This window comes from Camelus ferus, chromosome 22 (genome assembly GCF_009834535.1).
Source record: "Camelus ferus isolate YT-003-E chromosome 22, BCGSAC_Cfer_1.0, whole genome shotgun sequence".
Taxonomy (NCBI): Eukaryota; Metazoa; Chordata; class Mammalia; order Artiodactyla; family Camelidae; genus Camelus; species Camelus ferus.
This window is the reverse complement of record NC_045717.1, coordinates 11,283,554-11,305,164: the sequence shown is the minus strand read 5'-3', so window position 1 is coordinate 11,305,164 and position 21,611 is coordinate 11,283,554. Positions and strand designations below refer to the sequence as shown.

Below are 21,611 nucleotides of genomic sequence, written 5' to 3'. Positions count from 1 at the left end.
GGATGTTGAACTGAGGGGCAAGTTCCTCACTGGCTATTGCCTGGAGGCTGTCCTCAGTTCCTTAACATGCTGGCCTCTCCGTATGTCATCTGGCTTCATCGCAGTAGACCAGCAAGCGGGAAGGAGGAAGGGGGAGAGAGAATGAGCAAGATGGAAGTTACAGTCTTTTGTAAGTTGAACTTGGAAGGGATATCCCATCACATTTTGCATGTTCCGTTGGTTAGAAACAAGTCAAGAAGCCTGGCCCACGTTCAAGAAGAGATGACTTCACTGGGCCATGAATTCCAGAAGTCAGGTAAGAATCAGCTTTCCGCAGTTGGCTTAACCATTTTTTGGCCACGTATCAATATCATACAGCAGCTTATTCACCAAACACTGACAGTGGGAAGGCGGGTAATAACCTGGCACCCACTTTACAATGTCCTCCCAATTCTGTGTAATCTATCTACAGTAGCACCTCTACGCTGGTTGAGAGGAACTTCACATACATTTATTTCTTACTGAAGTCATCTCATTGTCACTTTTAGTTTCACGATAGTGTGTCCCTTTAAAACTCTTAAGTGCGACATACTCACGTAGCTGTGCTACAATGCGCTTTTGACATGTCAGGGACAAGATTTCTACTTGGTGATGGTACATTCTTGCAGGAGGTTCTCACTGACAATCAGCTGTTCAGCCATTGTCCTCCGTCAGGGAAGATGTGGATGCAGTTCATTTGATTCGGTTGGGATGCCAGTAACTCTAAGGCAGTTGAAAATACTAAAGATTTTCCACATTTTTTCCATGTACCACAAAGCCAGTCTTTTTTTTCCCCCCTTTTGTTGTTTTGTAGGATATTATCTTAATACAACAGTTCTCAGTTTCTTAAAACTAATTTTTATGTCTGATTGCAGAAAGTTGATCGTGCATGAAACTATGTGTGTGTTTTCCTGAATCTTTGCCTGCCTCATCATGTATAAACCTAAAAATTGTGTGTTTTAGCAGTTTTTATTTCTAATTACACTCATAATTGTTATCACCAGTGACTCGGTATATAAGTATTTTACACATGCTATGCTTTCCTAATGATAGAAATGGAAGAAAAAATATAAATTTGAATCAATATTCAACTGAGTTATATGTAGAATCCCAGCATGAAAAGAACTGTGATTTGGAAAAGAGAATGGGCTTTCTGATTAATTGAACTTTCTAGTTAAAAGAAACCAAATATTAGAAGTTATCTAGAGGATATCGTAAATGTTTTCTGTTATATTTAGAATTTTCACACTAGCAATAAAAGTTATGAAGCCAGGATATTGCAAGAGAACTGCTAAGGTATATAATATAATTAATGTTTTTATTAATTCATACTTACATTCATTCACACATTCAAGAAACAGCTGTGGAATGGGCAGTCTGCACCGGATACCACACGTGGTGCAGGTGCACACGAGTAACACACAGTCCTTATACTTCATAAATTCACCGTTCATGGAAACTGTTTGGAGCCCAAGTTTTTTTCAACTTGTGTGTTTCATTAATAAGAAAACTCATAAAAAAATTTTTTCCATGGGACTTAAACAGACTTATTTTGCTAACTATATACTTAGAAAAAAAGAATATATTATCATGATCACATCATACAACGTAGGACATTTTTAACACCGAAAACCTAAGAAAGACATGATCTTAGGGTAAAACATACTCGGCCCAAAGAGAAGCAGCTCCATTAGTTATCTATTTCTGTTAGCAACTGTATTTGTTATGTATTTCTACTTAACAAATCACCTCAAAACCTGGAGGCTTAAACGACTGGGATATTTTCTCTCACAGTTTCTGATGGTCGGGAACCTTGATGCAGCTTAGCTGGGGACCTTGGGCTCCGGGACGTCACACGGCTTCAGTGGACCTGCCACTGAGGCTGCAGTCAGGGCAAGGCTTAACTGGAGGAAGATGTGCTTCCGAGCCTCTCATGTGACTGCTGGCAGGTCTTGGGTCCTAGTCAGCTGTTTGGCCAGAGGCTTCCCTGCATTCCTCCCCACCGGGGGGGCCTCCACACAGTGTGGAGCACAGCCTGGCAGCTGGTTGCCGTCAGATTGAGCGAGCAAGAAGAGGGCTGTGCGCATGGAAGCCAGAGGCACTTGCAGCCTTGGGGGTGGCAGCCCAGGGCTTGTCCTGTATCCTCCTCGCTGGAAGCAAGATGCTGGCCAGTCTGGCCCCCACTCAAGGGACCAAGTATCAGACGGTGAGGATCTGTGGGCATGTACCAGCTGGGATGGAGAAGAAGTGGTAGGTGCAGAGTCAGTAGCCCTGCAGGGGGGCACAGAGGCTTACATACCGTGCTCAGGAGCTGGGCTCTGTTTTGTGAGAAGTGTTTGAAAGACACTAGGGGAGTGTCTTCTTGTCATCTTTATGAATATAATGTTTGTGAAATTTTTAGGTGGCGTAACGTTGCTTTGATAAAACATCAATAGAGTGGTTTAGAAGTTGTATGTGTGTGTCTATATCTATATATAATCTATATCTATATCTATCTATCTATCTATCTATATATATATATATCTCAATGGTTAGATTCCTATAAAGATTGCATCACTTAAAATTAATTTTCTAATTAAAAGTAAGAAAAAAATCGGAGCCCTCTTTTTTTTTATTTTTTTAATTGAAGTATAGTCAGTTACAATGTGTCAGTTTCCAGTGTACAGCACCTGTCCCAGTCATGCATGTACATACATATATTCATCTTCATATTCTTTTTCATTAAAGGTTATTACAATATATTAAATATAGTTCCCTGTGCTATACAGAAGAAATTTGTTTTTTTTTTATTATTTTTATATATAATGGTTAACATTTGCAAATCTCAAACTCTCAGATTTATCCCTTCCCATCCCCTTTCCCCCAGTAACCATAAGGTTGTTTGCTATGACTAAAAGTCTTTCTGTTTTGTGGATGAGTTCATTAGTGTCCTTTTTTACTTTCTTTCTTTTTTTTTTCAGATTCCACATATGAGTGATATCATATGGTATTTTTCTTTCTCTTTCTGGCTTACTTTACTTAGGGTGATGATCTCCAGGTCCATCTATGTTGCTGCAAAAGGCATTATTTTTTTCCTTTTTATGGCTGAGTAGTATTCCATTGTATAAATATACCACAACTTCAGAGCCATTTTCTAATATTTTTGGGAGCGAAATACCAGCATGTGTTTTAAAAAATATTTTGCCATAGCATATCAATAAGAAATGTTTAGGGGACAGGGAAGAAACATACATTAAATTTGTTACATTAGCCTCCTGTCATTTGCAAAATTGGTCACCACTCCCTCCACTATGAGATTTTTTGATATGACGTCTTGAAGGTAATCAGTAAAGTTCACTCGTAGCAAATGTCACATACTGTTCTGATGATGTTCTCACTGAAGGGCAACAGACACCAGTGAATTGTCGCTCTTTTAAAATGCCTGAGAAATTCCCTTTTGGTTCCGATGGTGATTGTTCTTATGGTTTCTTCAATGACTGCATAAAATATGTATGTGGACAACCTCGCACACATGTGTGTGTACATGCCCACATGTATACACTGAGGGAAGTACAACTCCATGAAGGATAACTTTAGAATATTTCAGTACAGCATCCCTGGAAAGGTGGATTCTGGCCTGCAAATCACTCTGTTGCATTTTTCTGTAAATATGGTCATAACACCTTCCTATGGACGCCCAATGGTACTTCTAAATATGCTTCCTGTAGGTGGCATAAAAGCATTTGGCAAGCAGTTTAAATATTAATCCAAACGTATAAATGTTTTCATTTAAATGTTTAACGTTTTCATCATATAACTAGTTTACGTTGTTTCACATTTTGAAGGCACAAAAAAAAAGATACCATTTCTTTGTAAACTCTAGATTATCAGGTATAGTACCTTCCTCACAATTAAGAAAATATCATTCTCTCTGTTTTGGGATCCCTCAGTTCTCAAAAGATCAAGAACTTCTGGGAGTATGTTCAATCCAAATGGACGGCATTACAGCTTTCTCGTAATAAGAAAACCAGAAAACCCAGGGTATCTTCTGGTTGATTTCATTCTCTGCTGTCATTACTCTTGTTCCTGCCAGTGAGGCATCCTTGTAGAAAGCGCACAGTCCCTACTGTCCACAGCCAACATGGAGGGTTGGGGCGGTGTCTGAGTTCTGTTGCCCCTGCTAATCTCTCATGGTTTCTCAGGGACAGAAGAGGATGAGGACATCTCTCTCTCTCTGTGGAGGTTAGTTACTCCAAGTCTGGGCTGTCTTTATAACAGCTGAAACATACATTCTTAGATTTCATTCCATTGCATATGCCTAGTGCAAAGGTAGTCAGCTGTAGCCGCTCACTGTCGCTGGGGTGATTCTCCATCTTGCCCTTCCAGAATATAATTTGCAAACCCAAAGGCCCACAAAGAAAATGTAGATGCATGAAGCAAGCCAGGAGGGGTCTGTGATGAACTGAAGAGCATATGACACACCTAGATCATTGTTACTGTGTAAGAGGAAGGACACAAGTGTGCCATTAGATTTTCAAAAGAGGAACCAGGAATCCCAATTTTTGTGTGAAACCTTATGTCTGAAACGTTGACAACTGACTCATATATTAATTAACTCTGTAGGAGTAAACCACAACATATCTCGAATACAGTATGAGCAATAAATTTTAAAAACCTATAGCTGACTTCGGATAGAACCTACCCATTTTGAGGTGAACTTTAAGAAAAAAGTCAGTTTCTTTATTATTTTCCTCTTAAAGTTTTCCCTGATTTTAAACAAATTAATTATACCGTCTCCCAACGACGTTAGTGTCTCAGTATGGTTCTGGATAGGTGAAGCCATTGTCAAATGTTGTTACATCTTTTCCTTAGAAACATTGGTTTCTATCCAAATGGGCATTTTACAGAACAGTTCTTCAACCTTTGCCTATAGAAGTAACTGACAATTTCTATCTCACAGGGTGCCCTGTTACATTTTCATTGGAAAATACATTAAATAATCAAATGTAAATTCAGAGATAGTCATACTTGAGGTGAACAGAAGTGCTTTGTTCTAAAAACAGCTGTCTGGGACATTTTTGCTAATAAAGACCACTAAGATATACATTCTTACCAAAACATAGCATGTCCTACAGTGCAATCCAGAAATAGATGAAGTCATTGCAGAATCTATTCTTCATTAATATCTATCCATCTACTTGTATATCAGAAACTATTTCTTAGGGGTAGAAATGGGAAAGTTAGTAGGGGAATATTAGAGTAAAAAGGAAAATTAATATTAAAAAAATTTAAACTAGACAGTAAAATTTCAAAATAAATAAACACATGTCTGTCAAAGTTAATTTTATGTAAAAAGGGGGAACATTGAATTAAATTAGTAAAAATAGTGTAAGTGATATTAAATAGTGAATTCAGAGTTTTCTTCTGATTCTGATTCTGAGAGTAACAGTCCTGTGGGTAACACTAGCTTTCAAATAAAATGATTGAGTGAGATCAACTTGATTGTTTCTTCTGTTTCTCAGTTTCTCTGATTTTTACAATTTTTTTTCCCCCAGTATAACTTTTCTTTCAATTCTTAAGACTTTTTGCCAGGTTTTCCTCTATTTCTTCCATCATTGACGTCATCCTTAGAGGGGTTAAGTTTCATACAGACCATGTGAAAAGCATTTAGGGGATTCTTTAAGAGTTATTGTTTAAAAACAAGTCAAGACTTGCCTTAGAGATGCTCTTTAATATGTAAAAGAGAATATACATGATTTTAAGAAAAGTACTTATCTCCAATGTGGAGAAAATTGATTGTATTAATCACCCTCTTTATCTCATTTATTTGTTCAGCAAATATTTATTGAGTGTCTAGTATATTCAAACATGATACTAGGTCCTTCTGAACAAAAAATAGACCTGGACATTGTAAATGAAACAGATATGAACTCTAATAAAATGTACAGTCTGATGAAACAGAGAGTGTCAGTCACACTCATAGTGGAGAAGATATTTTAAATAGAAATATATGATATTTATAGTTGACTTAATGAAGTCAATTAAGCTTTACTGAGGAAGTAATGACTGAGCAGAGATCTGAAAGATGAGTGGGTTGAGGTGGAAGGGAACAGAAGCATACAGTAAAGAAGCAGCACGTGCAAAGTCCCTCTACGGGAGGGAATCTAACAGGTGTGGACACCTGAAAGAAAGCCAGTGAGACCAGAGCAGAAAGGCCAAGGGAGAGGAAGGATAAGTGGAAATTAACAAATGGGTTCCTCGGAGTATTCTCAGAGCTACAGGACATGTTATGATCACTTACGGAGATTGTACAGAGAAAAAAGAAATGAGTACTCAGAACTGCCCTAAGATATACCAACATCTAACGTCTGGGTAGAGGGGGTTCATCTTGCAAATGATGAGGGACAACCAGACAGATAATCAGGAAATGTAGTGTCCAAGGGAATGTCGAATTCAAGGGAATAGAGTGTCATCTTCCAGAGGAGGAATTGATCAACAGTACTGAATGCTGTTGAAGAAGAGACTTTAATAATAGAAAACAGAAAATTGTCAGTGATTCTAGTGAGATATCAGTTGATGCAAAAATGGAAAGAGCTTGAGGAGAAAGTGAGTGAATAAATGGAGGTATAAAATATAGACAGCTCTCCTTAGAAGTTGGAAGGTGGAGGGGAGGAAATAGATTGGGTTGTAGCTAGAAGTGCTTGACTGGTTGAGTCAAGAGAGTTTTAAAATGTGAGTCACTTGAAACACACACATGAAAACACACACACACACACACACACACACACACACTAACCAGCAATTCCACTCCTGAGAATACATCCAAAAGAACTGAAAACTGATACTGAAACAATTTATGTACTTTTATACCCATAGCAACACTACTAATAATATTCAAAAGATGGAAACAGCTCAACTGTTCATCAACACCTGAATGGATAAACAAATGATGACATATAGATTTGACGGGTTTTTTTTTCAGCCATAAAAACAAATTAGTTACTGATACATGCTACAACATCAGTGAACCACCAAAACATTGTACTAAGTGTTCTATATGAAGTATTCAGAATAGATCAATACATAGATACAGAATGAATGTTTGTGATTGCCGGGAACTGTGGGAAGTAAGAGATGAGGGACAACTGATCAGTGGGTACAAGTTTTCCTTTTGGAGTCATGAAAATGTTTCGGAGCTACGTAGAGTTCGTGATTATACAATATTGTGAATGTACTAAATGCTACGAAACTGTTCACTTTAAAATGGCTAATTTTATATTGTGTGAATTTCACCTCAATTAAAAAAAATCAGTGATAAAGATCTAACTTGGAGAGATTAAACGTCCGAGAAAGACAAGATATATCCAAAAACAAAATTCCTGAGAGGGCAGGAGTCGGAGGGAAAATACAGAAAACTTTATTTTTGAAGTTAATCTATATTTTTCCAAGTTCCCTTTTAGCCTAGCACTATCTGGAGTTTAAAATTTTCAAACTAAATACATATAAAGGACATCCGAACCTGAATATGCTCTTGTGCATGTTTGCCAGGAAAAGTATATACACTTGAAAGCTATTATAGCTCTCATTTCACATACTTGAGTCTTTCCAGCAGTTCAGATCTATGAAGTCTTGTCCGGATTTTAATCTGGGCTTTACCACTAGTTGTATCAATTTGGAAAAACAGTTTAATAGTCCTTTGCCTCAGTTTCCTTCTCTGTAAAATGGATAAATGTACCTACCTCAGAGTGTTACCATGAAGAATAAATGAAATGATGTCCGTAAAAGATTTAGGACAAAGCTGGCACATAGTAAATGCTCAATAAAATGAGACACTGTTGTAATTATTATTGTTACTAGTCACTGATGGTGAAAGCGGGGTTATTAGCCCACTATTTTCCCTAAAGATGTTTTCTGCAGTGAGCATTTTATGCTTTCTGTGTTCAGTACCCCTTGAGAATCAGGTAGGGCAAGGTATTTGTTTGTCTTTTTTGCCAGAGGTATGTTGTCTAAGTGGAAATATACCTCATTCCTTGGACTCGTTGGTACTGTCCTGAACCAGTTAGGCCAACATCAAACATAAGTAGATCCTAAAGCCATTATGAGATGTTTCATGTTAATTATATGCTGACTTATTCTCTGAGGATCACTAAACAAATAATACAAATAATCAATGTATTATTTTAATGATTAAAAATGGTCTTCAGATATTCGCCTTTTCTGTCAATCTCAATTTAAAAATTACTTTTTTTTCTTTAGTAAACTTCAGGTGAGTTAAGATGCATCGTGTTTTTTTCCTTTAAGTTCAAAGAAATTATCTATTACTAGTTTGACTACCTGGGAATAAAAATTCCATCTAAATAAGTAGATTAATCTAAAAAGGAAGGCAAGATTGAAAGAGAGGATTTATCAGGTAAACTGAGGATTAGTGATTCTTTCAGCCTTTATGGGCCTTTGATAAGTCATTGTTGGAAGCTGTCATCCGAAAAGAGTTCAAACTGCAGTAGAATATGTACCGGCATCAACTTCTCATTGAGTCAAAATAAAGCGTCTTAATATCATAAACTTTTTTAGCATCATTCCATGATGTGAACACATTTTACCCTTAAGAAAACTGTAGTGTAGTGGTTAAGAACATACGTTCTGAAAAGATACCCCCCAGGTTCATCATGGATTCAAATTCCAACTCCTGAAAGTTCTTCCTGGTGCTTCTGTGAAGGTTAAGTGAATTGATACAGCCTATTAGTTATAGTAGTGACTGGCATTTAGCAAATATTCAGTTGTTGTTCGTTATAGTTTTATATTATTTACTGTTTTGAAAAATGTTGTTTAACCAGCATGACCCATGATTCAAGAGAAACAGTAGAGACTGAGGAACAATTTTTTTTTTTTTTTTACTTTGAAAGTATTATGAGAAATAAGACCAGGGAAAGTCTTTCTTAGCAGAGAGCTATTAAGGAAACTAGGTGGTTCTATGGGACTTCTGTATAACTCAGTTTAAAAGGTAACCAAACCAAACCACAGAACTTTCGTGTATCCACAATCCCTTTTTTTGAAAATTGCTTTAAATAATTCAAAATGTAAATTCTTTCATCTTTATTCTATATATTGAAGTTGAACTATCTTGATCATTTCTCAGGCAGTATAATAAATCTGGATTGATGTCTAAGCTGACTTTGGGTGGAAAAAAAAAACCCTTAAATTAGCCCTAATTGTCACCATTATTTTCTCATTTAATTAGAGAGTAGGGATTATACTTAACAATGCATAAAATTTGTCATCTATACAATAATATTGGATCTAGAAATTTTAATGTTAGGAATCTGTCACTATACATTAAAAAGTTCATATTTAAACACATGCACAGGATGTTTAGTGCAGCATTTTTAATAGCACATCCTGGAAATGACTTAAATTTTCATCATTAGAGATTAATTAGATCAATTCTGGTACCTCTGTACAATAGAAAACTAGTGAGCTGTTAAATGTCATAGACCCTAAGGTATTAACATAGAAATTGCCACAAAGTATATTATTTTAAAAAATGCAAGATGCAGAAATGTCTGTAGAGTGCCCATCAGGGTCATCCACAAGGCACACAGAGGAAGCCTTCTGCAAAATAGCTTTATTAGCAGGGTTTTTGGATGCAAGTATAGGGGTTTACACATTATATTTGGTACCTCTTGATAGTTCTGGTAATTTCTGATGTCAGTAATATCTGGTTGATGTCATCATGAGCCATTTTAATCTTTTATTGTTATTTCTCTGTATTTAAAAAATAGTAACAAATTATACTTTAAGGTAACATTGATCATTTTGGCAAAATAATACATTTTCCTTAGTTCACCTGTGTTATTATATACCCGTCCTTTCTCTTTTTCGTCTGCTGCAATTATGTGCTTATTCGTTTGTATCATTCTATAAACTGTGATCTGAGCATAACTCTGAGTATTTAGCATAGCATCTAATATGAATGGTAGCATTTTAATAATTGTTTATTGTATAATCCAAATACACAAAAAGAGGATAGACTTCATATAAAAAAGACAAGAATGTAAGTTTTAATTTTTCCCATATCTAGCTGATATTCATGGGTATATTACATGATTACTGAATTTCCAGGAAATATAATTAAGGTAACAGTAATTCCCCTCTTATGGTACTTTAATAGTGATTATATGATGCACCATTTTTTAAAAAGAATGCCACTGTATGCAGTTCTCCAGGCACATGAAAACATGGTCTATATGGCTAATTATCAGAGGAATGCAAATCAGAACTACAGTGAAGTATCACCTCTTACCAGTCAGAATGTCCATTATTCAAAATTCCACAAATGATAAATGCTGGAGAGGGTGTGGAGAAAAGGGAACCCTCCTTACACTGCTGCTGGGATTATAGTTTGGTGTAGCCATTATGGAAAACAGTATGGAGATTTTTCAAAAAACTAAAACTAGACTTACTATATATGATCCAGCAATCCCACTCCTGGGCATATATCCAGAAGGAACTCTAATTCAAAAAGATACACACACCTCAGTGTTCACAGCAGCACTATATACAATAGCCAAGACATGGAAGCAAACTAAATGTCCATTGACAGATAACTGGATAAAGAAACTAGTATATTTATACATGGAATACTACTCAGCCATAAAAAAGAATAAAATAATGCCACTTGCCGCAACATGGATGGACCTGGAGATCATCATTCTAAGTGAAGTAAGCCAGAAAGAGAAAGAAAAATACCATATGATATCACTCATATGTGAAATCTAAAAAAAAGAAAAAAGAGGACACCATGAACTCATCTGCAAAACAGAAACAGACTCACAGACACAGTAAACAATCTTATGGTTACCAGAGGAATGTGGGTGGGAAGGGATAGATTTGGGAGTTTGAGATTTGCAGATATTAACTACTATGTGTAAAAATAGATAAAAAACCCAATTTCTTCTGTATAGCACAGGGAACTATATTCAATATCTTATAATAACCTTTAATGAAAAAGAATATGAAAACAAATATATATATATATATATATATGCATGACTGGGACATTGTGGTGTATACCAGAAATTGACACATTGTAACTGACTACACTTCAATAAAAAATAAAGTAAAAAAATGCCACTGTGACTGTCACATAGGAAGTCTTCAATACAATTAAGATCTCTGTCTCACTCCCCTTTATCTAATCATCATTTAATAATCCTCTGTAAGGCACCAGATTCTCCTTGCAAACATTTCAACATATTTTTTTTTTACATCTAAGCAATTTCCTGTTGGAATGAGAATGAAGTGAAAAAACCAAAAGATAAGTTGACAGAGGATGTGGAATTACCCTCCCATCCAGAGGCAATAGAGAGTTAGCTAAGGGGAATTAATTTTTTAAATATTTTCTTCATCAAACATTTTTAGTCATTTGTTATGCATATAAGTATATACTTGAGCAGAAAAAAGTATAATATACCAACTTTGCTTCCAAAGGAGATCGAAGCAGTGGGAGGCATTATGAGTAATTTGAGAGAACAATACAAAAAGCTTTATATAGGATAATATATAATCCAATTATAGAGATGTAAGTCATTGCTGTTTGTGTGAAAGAATTATAGTTATTTTTATAGTCATCATATTATTTACTACTTCGGATTCCCCAAGGTGAGGGGTTAAGGGAACTGCCCTTCCAGAGATTTTGTTGTTGTTCATGGAGATCGGGTTCAGTTTATCTTTGTTTCATTTTTTTAAATTTATGTATTCATTTGTTTTTAAGTTAGGTTCAGAATTTAAGCTTTAGCTACCAGCTAAGAGGTTTTTTTTTTTCCTTCATGTAGAACTAAATCATGAATTTAGATTAATAGCCTCTTTGTAATGTTGCCATTGCCCAGTGGACTAATTACAAAACCACAAGCAGTAGGATAGATAAGAAAATGCAGTTACTCATATATTTGGAATGTTGACATTTGGCATCCAGCTCCAAAGTGGATGTTTACACAATAGCTGTCTTTAATATCCTTTTCCAATAGGTTATATATGACTTCTGACTTGAATATCTCTTCCTATATACAGTGCACTAAACAAACAGCTGTTAACCTATGCATAATTAAACATATTTCACAAGGCACTTTGGATATTGTCAACATAGCTATTCAATCATTTGCAGAGAATTGTGCCACTGCCTGTTATTGGGTTTGAGGAGGTCATCCGATCATAATGAAGTTCAATGAAATCTGAAGACTGGTTAGAAAAGTCTTAACCATCACCACTTGCTATCTCTTGAAATATATTGGGAAGCACAGATTGTATCATCATGAAATTTTCACACATGGTGGAACTCCATTTGTTTACAGTCACGGAGGGTGATACTTGGCATTTGAAATTCCACCACAGTATTAAACTCATTATCATGTGAATTGATAATATCTAGTACAGGATTTTTTTTTTTAATAGCTCCTTGTGGGTTGTGATTTTTATTAAAGTCATCCAATTTTCATCATTTTAATTTAATGATCTACTTCCTCTTTTTAGGCGTGTGTTCCATGGTATCGCAAATAATAGTCTTAGACATTACTATTTCTGAGATGAGACCACATGATATTTACGCATCTCAAGTTTTCTTCATATAAGCTCATGGTTGGTAGTTGGGAAGGGCTAAAAGGAAGCCAGCAGGATAGAGAAACTTTTCAGATGGGTGTGCTTTAATAAATCCAAGAGTTTGGAATCTGGCTTCAAATTCAGAACGACTTGAGTCAAAACCCTGTTCCACCACTTCTGAGCTAAAGAGTTCTGGGGAGATTCATTCCTTTTCTCAGTCAGTAACATTTACACAGTGGCAACTTTGAGCCCAGCACAGTTCTAGGCACTGGGGAAATAGCTTTGGACTAAGCAAAGTGCATTTCTTCAGAGAGAGAAGAGACAAGTGTAAGAAGTAAACAAGGACACTTAAATTACAAGTACAGTGACTCTCCAAAGAGAAGACCTAATCATGTCGGGTTATATGAAGCATATCTAATAGAAGTGATGTCCAAATTGAAGTCAAAGAATGAATGGGTCCATTTGGGAACAGGAGAATTCAGGGGAGCAAATTTGCCAGGACAGGAACAGCATATGTGGCTTCCTGCAGACTGGTGTGTTTGTTTGAGAAATTGAAGTAAATCCTAGTTGGTCTCTGTGGTTGAGGGTGGGTTGGAAAGGGCAATTATGGCCAAATCCTAAAGGGGCTTGAAAGGAATGTCAGAATTTTGAATTTTTTTTTCCCTAAGAGCATTGCTTAACCTTTCTAAATGCCAATTCACTCAGCTATAAATTAAGGTAATATTACCTAATCTCATGAGGCTTGTATAAAGATTATACAAGATATATATATATATACAGTTTGCTTAGACACAAGGCCTGGCACATTATAAATATTTTTTTAATAATAGCCAGTACTCATTTCCTTAAGTCTGTTATTACTAAAATTCTTATTAAGTAAGCCAATTTGTGGGTAGGGCAGAATAAGAGTCAGGAGGGGATCAGGCTAGTAGATCAGAACTCATTGGGAGCCTATTTGCTAGTGAACAGTAGCGCAGCTAGTTAATTCTCAGGAGGCAGCAACTTCAGGAAGAAAGAAGAAGCAAGCAGGTATCGTAGCTCTAAACTGGCACAACCCAGAGCAGTGATTCTCAACCAGAAGCTACTTTGCTTCCCAGAGGACACTTGGCAATGTCTGCAAACCATATTGCTTGACACAACTGGAGGGCAGGTGTCATGGGTAGAGACCAGGGATGCTGCTAATATCCTACAGGGCCCATGACAGCCACCTACAACAAAGAATTGGCAACAATGCTGAGTTTCGGAACCCCATCACCTAGAGCATGTGGGCCAAAGTGGGAACAGGGGCCAAAGATGAGTTCATGTCTGTGAAGCTATCTCCTTATTACATGGTTGTCTCTATTCTTTGCCTTTTTTGTCCTCTGTTATACTGGAATACAAAGTAAACATCATATGGTGAATTACATGTATAGTTTGCTCTGTCTCAAAGCTGCTAAAACATATATACCTTCTGTAACTAATCAGCTTAAGCAAACCTCTGCAGTGGGTGGTAATTGCAGCTGACAATAGCAATCATGTGTTCCTAAAGTGGCAGTGGAGAAACACGGAGATGATGTGGGAGTGTGGGATCTGTGATTTGGAGCGGAGAGCAGGGCGGTGTCAAACAGCTGCAGTCTTGCTAGAACATCCAAATGAAACAAAACCAGTTTTTAAAAGAATGTAAAGTCAGTACAATGTGTAGAATCTGCCGAATATTAATGTAACAAAATATTTCTTACTTATCTAGGCTAAACTAAGGGCTTATATTGTCAATACACGTTATTGATTATACCATGGCGTTCGTTATCCAATCTTAATTTCCTTTGGGATTTCTCTATTCTTTTTTATTGTGATGTTGTATTAATTGAATGCTAAGTGGCTGGAAGTGCCCATGTTTTATAATTTCTGATTTCAATATTGAATAAGGACAAATGCTTTTGCAGTGTTTTATGTATAAAATCTGGCAACTATAATTTTTAAAAAGAATTTTATGTGTTAATTTGCTTACACAGTCCATAGTATGTTTTAAATATAAGCATTTGAAATGAGTAAAGCTGTTCTAATAATGTGTGTAAGAATCAGATATGTGTAGATTAATTTTTGCATGAGTGCAGTTTAGTTTTGAATGAGGGACTTCTTAAAATGAGGGTTACTGGAATCTGTTAAATTCACACTTAATTTTTCACAGTGGGGAAATAGAAAGGTGATGATACTCTCCTAGATGAAAAGGGGGTCCATGTTTAACAAATTTCATAGCTCAAGTGAAAGTTAGGAAACATAAAATAAGTATAACTTTTTAAAGTTAAGAATATTATTATTCTTTAACCTTACAATTCAGAAGTAATAAATGCAATGAAATATCAGGGTTGGGCCTGGAATAACTATGGAAAAGCCCTAAGTTCCAGGGCAGTATTTTAAAATACTAATCTGATCATGTTATTCTTCTACATAACACCTTTTCATGGTTTCTCTTTACTTTTGTTAAAAAGAAAAAAAAATCACCGAACTCCCTAACATAGCTTAGTGTCCAGTACAGTCCTTTTTCTCCTTCTCCAGGCCCCTCACACCAGATGCCTGCTGCCACAGGGCCTTTATGCATGCTATTCCTTTTGCCTGAAAGTCTCATTCCAGTTGCTCCCTTATGCTACTCTTTTGCTAAATCACTCAGACTAAATCAAATCTCTAGATAACACATAACTCAGGGAACCTCAGTCTCACTTTTATATTCCTAATACAGTGGTGATTTTTCTATGTATTTATGTGCTGATTTTATATATGGGAGCAGTCAAGAATCACAGCCATTTTTATAATCAGTTTACCACAGATTTACAAGTTTGCCCAGTCTTATTTCCTAGTCATGTGTCATGTGATGACACATCTGTGGAAAAGAGGAGCCCACAAGATAAAAGATTAGTAATTATAAATATGACTTATGTTTGCATGTTGTATAGAGATTTATATTCTAACTAAGCCTTATTCTAAGTCTTATTCTTATTTGATCCTTGCAATAACCTTATGAGGAATGCAGGAAAGTTATTTATTCAACAAACATTTCAAGCATCTATTATGATACTAAGTGCTTGGGATACAAGTATTAAAAAAAATAAGCAGCGATTTTACTCTCTTACCTTCAGGGAGTTCCTCTTTTTGGAGAGGAATGGATATACACAAATAACCATAATGGAGGGTAATTAGGACTATGTTCAGGATAAGAAAAGACTGGTGTGTGAATGAGAACAGGGAATGGTTAATTCTGCATGAGAAAGGTAAAACAGCTGGAAGAGCATTGCAAACAGAGGAAACCACATGAAGAAAGAAACATGAAACCGCATATCATTTTAGCTGCAGAGAACTCCGAGATGCAGAGGGATGTTGATAAGGGACGGCGTAGCTCCACCCGCCTTGATCTCCTCTGCATTTCTCCAGGGTGGACTCCATTCTCAGGCAGGCTCTCCTCTACTAGTGGTGAGCAGTTCTAATCTCACATATTGTCCTCTCAAAATTTCCCATAAGATTCTTGAAGCAGTATTTCAGAGTGTCCACATCGGTGATCAGCCCCTTTTATTCAGGCGTAGCCAATGTTATGTTATGATGGACCCCATCTGATTCAGAAGTCCACATCAAAAGTCAGGTCCAGATCAGGGTTATTCAGATCACATGTCTTAAAGCAGTAGTTCTCAAATTTTATACACAGCAGCCTCCCCTGAAGGGCATATTAACACTCAGGTGCTGGACTGAACTCGCCAGAGTGTCTAACTGAGCAGATTAAGTTTGTATTTATAAGCTTCTAGGTGGTGCTGATGCTGCTTGTCCAGGGCCACACTTTGAAGACCTTTGAGAATTGGAAGGATGCTTTCCTGGGAAAAAATCTAAGTACTAAGTCACCTGAAGACAGGGGACTGGATTCCAGGCTGGCTGAGTCTACAGAATTAAACTCTGTCTGTGCACGTTCGGAAGCCTCCGGCAGTGGCTTGCATTTTAGCCCTTTTCTTTTCTCCTTGATCTTTTCTGCTTCACTTCTCAGTAACCTCATCATTCTTTTCTGGTTACACAAGGTTGCTCCCCTTCAGGCACTAGATCTTGACCATTCTGAATCACAATACATGTTCTTATTTTTGCTTGTTTTCCTCAGAAGAAACTGACTCAATGTTCTGATGGTTGCATAGCCATGAAAATCACAAAACTGATCCAGGATTCTTGGGTTAAGGGCCCTGTTTTGCCTTTTCGTGGCCTTGGACATGTTACTTAACATCCCTGGGCTTCAATTCCTTCATACGTATAGTGCTGATAACAGTAGTATCTAATAATAACAACTGCATCGTAAGTATTGTTCAATGAGTTCAATTAATTCAATGATATTTAATATTTGCAAAGAGCTTAGAACAGCTTCTGATGCATATTTAAGGACTATATAAGCCTTAATTCTTATTTAAAAAATGTCCACTGTCAGTGCTCTAAATAATTAGACTTGACAGATTTTAGGAGAAGGGGTCTTGAAATACTCACAGAGTTTAATTCCCTTTTTGAACATCCGATATAGCTACATACAAAAAATTAAATGATCCGGCAAAGGTAGAGATGGTTATGAACGCAGAACTCATGTTTCTTGTGCTCCTGCTACGCCACCATATGTCTTGACTTCTTTCGCATAAAGCATGACTTCTCACGGAAAGGCCATGCATGTCAGAAGCACTTGAGCGTAGATGAGAATTCCATTCTTTCCATCGTCTGTCCAAATAATCAGTAGCAAATTAGATGGTCTTTTGTAGCCTCTGTTTTCTTATTTTTGGAATGAAATTGAAAATAGAAAGCTCTACAAGTTTTTTCTTTTGTTTTTGTTTGTTTGTTTGTTTTGTGAGGCCTAAGTACAGGTACATGTGTTAAGGGCCTGGGGAAATGCTGGTTTGTTGGTACATGTTTTGTTCCTTTCCTCTTTTCCATTTCCTTAAATAAGCCTATGGCATCTTAGCAGGAGCCTTTGCCTGTTACGCCAGCAAGATGGTAGAAATCGTAAATTGGATGTAGACTATGTGAATGGAATGGAGAAAGTATTCTCCTGCAAGATGGCGTTCACTGCTCTACCAAGCACTTCGGTCTGTGACTGCCTACTTCAGTTATCTGTGCAACTCAGGAACCCAAGAGTTAGTGGCTACCATTTATGGACTTGCTTTTCATGTGCTTGGCATTGTGCCAAGTCCTTGTCAGGCAGTCATCCATGTGTTTCTGATCTCAACACTAGGAAATTGTTAGGCCAGTTTTGGAAGGGACAGAATTTTTTTTTAAATTTTTGTTTAACATTTAAAAATGCCTTTATCATGTATTATTTAATTATTTTGTTTTGGCAGTGTGGGGGGGCAGATTTAGGTTTATTTATTTTTAGAGGAGATACTGGGGGTAGAACCTAGGAATACACACACGCAAAGCATATGCTCTACCACTTGAGACATACCCTCCCCCTTCAAGAGACAGAATTTTATTGTCAAGTCTGGATGTCGTCAAAGCCCGTGTATGACTTGGCTTCTATCTAAATTATTAGGACCTTTTGGCCAGGTAAGGGTTGAACAAAGGGCAGAGTGTACATGGTGGACCTTGACTGAAATGACTGAGATGCTGTTTGGAAATGAATTTTAGTTTTTGTGTGGCTTCACGGATACCTTGACTGCTTCATTGGAATGGTGCGGGGAAGGCTGAATCTATTCATCCTGAAGGCACTTCTCTCTGTACGGCTTATTCTGTTTTCTGTGTTGACCTGGATCTGGTGTAGAATGTTGAACTGGTGTGGAAAATGGTGTCTGTCCTTGGAGTACGCTCTGTTGTTTTCTTGCCTCTGACTTTGCCAGAAAGCTTTTCCCCTCTCTCTAACCAACTTTCTCCACCTTCTCCATTTGCCTAAATCTGATAGATTCTTCAGACTAGCTCGGTTTCCTTTCTTCATGAAAACCTGCCTCGGTTACACTGAATTTAATTGCTCTTCTCAGAGTTCTAATTTGCTAAATTTCTTTTAAAATATTTATTGTACAATGAATATGTGTGTAAATTTGAAAAATAAAATAGAAGATGCAAAAAGAACAAAAACAATAATCTGCAGTTTCATCAGTAAGAAGAAAGTTGTGCTCATATTTTGCATATAAGAATATGTGTATGATTAAAGAAATAAAGGGGTGTGTATATATATATATGTATATGTATATATATATATGCATGTGTGTGTGTGTTTAAAAATTATATAGCATTTATTATCTTATACCTTGCTCATTTGCTGAACATTGTACCAAAAAATGAAATGTTTAAAAATATGACTAACATCTTTCCATCTGTGTATTTACGTGAATTTTATTAGTAGGGTATAAGTCCTTCATGAGGCATTCTAAAATAATAAATAAGCAAGACATGATGAGTTTCCTGTCCACTTACTTATTATGAACTTGAGCAAATTACTTACTCTGTTATTTTTTGTGAAAAAATATTTTAACTTAAAGAGTTCTTTTGAGGATTAGATAAAATAATGCAAATAAGATATGTAACGTAGTGCCTGACACATAAGAAGCATTCAAAGACATTAATCATTAATATCCCCATTATCAATATTTGTTTATTCATTCAACATATGTCAGCATATGTATCCAGAAATATGCTAGATCTAACTTAACTTCTAGGAGCTTAAAATCTATTTAAATATTTTCACTAGATTACAGTATTTCCACAATTGACAGTGGGATATGATGGATAAGCATGTGGCAAATTAGAACAGCCAAGACTTTAGTCTGAAAAATGACTAAAAAATTGCTGAGAATAAAATTTCCTGTATCTCAAGAAGATTCCATAATGAGCTATCCGGCAACCTGAGGGTTTTTTTTTTTTTTTTTTTTTTTAAATCTTCCAGATTCTATAGTAAAAAAGCAAAAACCAAAATAGCTCTGTCATGTCTAGCCACTGTCAATTAATGCCTGAAACTGGATTAACCACCAGAAAACCAATTGAAGTAACGCGAGACTCTCCAGCTGTCAGGCAGGGTTCGTCTCCTTGGAGGGACCACATACGTACTGTTGTTGCTAAGGAAAACAGCCTGTAACATCATCTTTTTTTTCAGGGCACGGGTAAATTCTGCCTCATCCGTGCAAAACCTTCAGGCCTCCAAGAGGCCAGAGGGTTCAGATTAAAATTCATGCTTAGCAGAAACAGCTTCCCCGCTTCCCGCCACACTCTTGTACGCTGGATTCAAAAGAGGATCCCAAGGACTTAGCTATTGTCTCAGCTCTGCATTTGAACTCTGTTCATGTACCAGCGTAGAGCAGCTCGTGTTTTACAAAGGGCAGGGGTGGTCACATCTAAAGTACTCGGCATTGTCAGAAATCCCTCTGTTTGTAGGGTCTTCTCCCTTCTTTGTTACCTTAAGCCTTTGTTGTCAGATGGGGAGCACTGCTGAATTCTGTTAAACAATGGTGGAGGGATGGGTTTTGAACAAACAACCTTGTGTGTGACTGTCAGTGTGTGTGAGTGTGTGTGTGTGTGTGTGTGTCCGTGTCACACAAAGACCAGAAAATCAAAGGAGGCTATTATAGGAAAATCTTCAAGCAAATCTGTGGGTTCCTAGGCCCATCTGGGTCTTTGTGGATTGTGTTCCACCAGGTTATTTGACTAGAAACACCTGTTGTTTTCCCTGCAGAGCCTTTGGGAAGAGAAGGGATGCAGCCCCCGCGCACCGATTAGAGCACGTGGCTGGTGCGTGAACCCTGGTAAGTCGTAGTAAAGCAAGAGTGTAAATACTGGAGTATGCATTTTTTTGTCGGTTCCATGCTACTTTTGGAAATTTTTTTGGCATTTGCCTCCTTGCATTTGGCACTGTAGACTATTTTAATAATGTTTACACTCTTGTTCTGCTCCCTATCTCAACAAGCTGTTAAGAGAAGCCACATTTAAACAAGCGTCCGTGCATCTTTTGCTGCTACTTGAAGCGGGTAGCAGGCTGTTCCCCAGAATAGTCTGTAAAAGATCTTCTCCAAAGAAGCTACTTTAATGTTAAGCAAAATGCCACATATGAAAAACAGGTAATGCCAGATTATGTAAAACGCTTTTTTTTTTTAAGGAAGAGGGAAAAGGACTTAGCATCAAATAAATCTGTCAGCATGGGGAGTTCCAAAAATAGTTGCAAAGGTAGTTTGAACTGCTTAATATTGCAATTACTATTTACTTCTTCAAATGAGTCTCCATTATCTTATGAAAGAATCTGAAGAATAATTTGTTTGACTCTCCGGGGGCTTGAGGCCATCTCCTGAATAGATGTCGAAAGAGCCTTCTAAGAGTCTTCTCAAACCTCATTTAATCTTTATATCACACACTTTTACTTATTGCTTATCCCGTTCCAAACACCCCACAATCCAGATTTCTCGAGGAAGCCTTTTTCTACAGTTAGTGATAACGCACAGGCATGCGGTGGGGAAATTAGCCTTGAGTTATAAGTACCAAGAGAAACACCAAAGCCAGTGTGCTTTGTTCTTAGCAAGCTTACTCGGTCTCTCAGATATGTAAAGATGAATCAGGAAACAATACGAACCAGCTCATCTTCTTAATTAGAATCATAGAACGAATGTTGGAGTTAAAAAAAAAAGTGCTTTAGAAAATACCCAGTCTAGGCACTTTCTTTTCGATTTGAGGAAAAAAAAGAGGTCCAGAATGCTAAAACAGCCGACTTAAGACTCATAAGAACAATCCAAGCAAGAGCTGAGTGGTTGGTATTTCCGATTTCATTTCACCGTTTTACCGTTCTGTCACTTACGACGTGATCATGAGACTCAGCCGAGAGAACTCTTAAAAATACCGTTAGAGTCTCCCTTTCAAGACTTGTGTTACTAGCACTAAGCTGGGCCTGAGAATCTGCCTTTGGACAAGTGCCCTTGGAGATTCTCATGCTGCAGAAATTTAGAAAACTTGGCGCTGCACCATTCTGTCTCCAAAGATCAAAGACCGTTACTCATCACTTAAAGCCTCTATGAAACTTTCTAAAATACATCATTATGAGTTTATGTTTAAATTGTCTCCGTTTA

General features: G+C 37.0%; 1 long non-coding RNA gene across 1 annotated transcript in view; it reads left to right on the top strand.

Moving 5' to 3' along the window:
• Positions 1 to 21,611, top strand: part of LOC116659001 — a 1,275,737-nt gene that overhangs the window by 678,364 nt on the left and 575,762 nt on the right. The window contains exon 6 of the long non-coding RNA XR_004314259.1: positions 20,234 to 20,303. This is a non-coding gene — a long non-coding RNA (uncharacterized LOC116659001). The remainder of the gene's footprint in view (positions 1 to 20,233; positions 20,304 to 21,611) is intronic.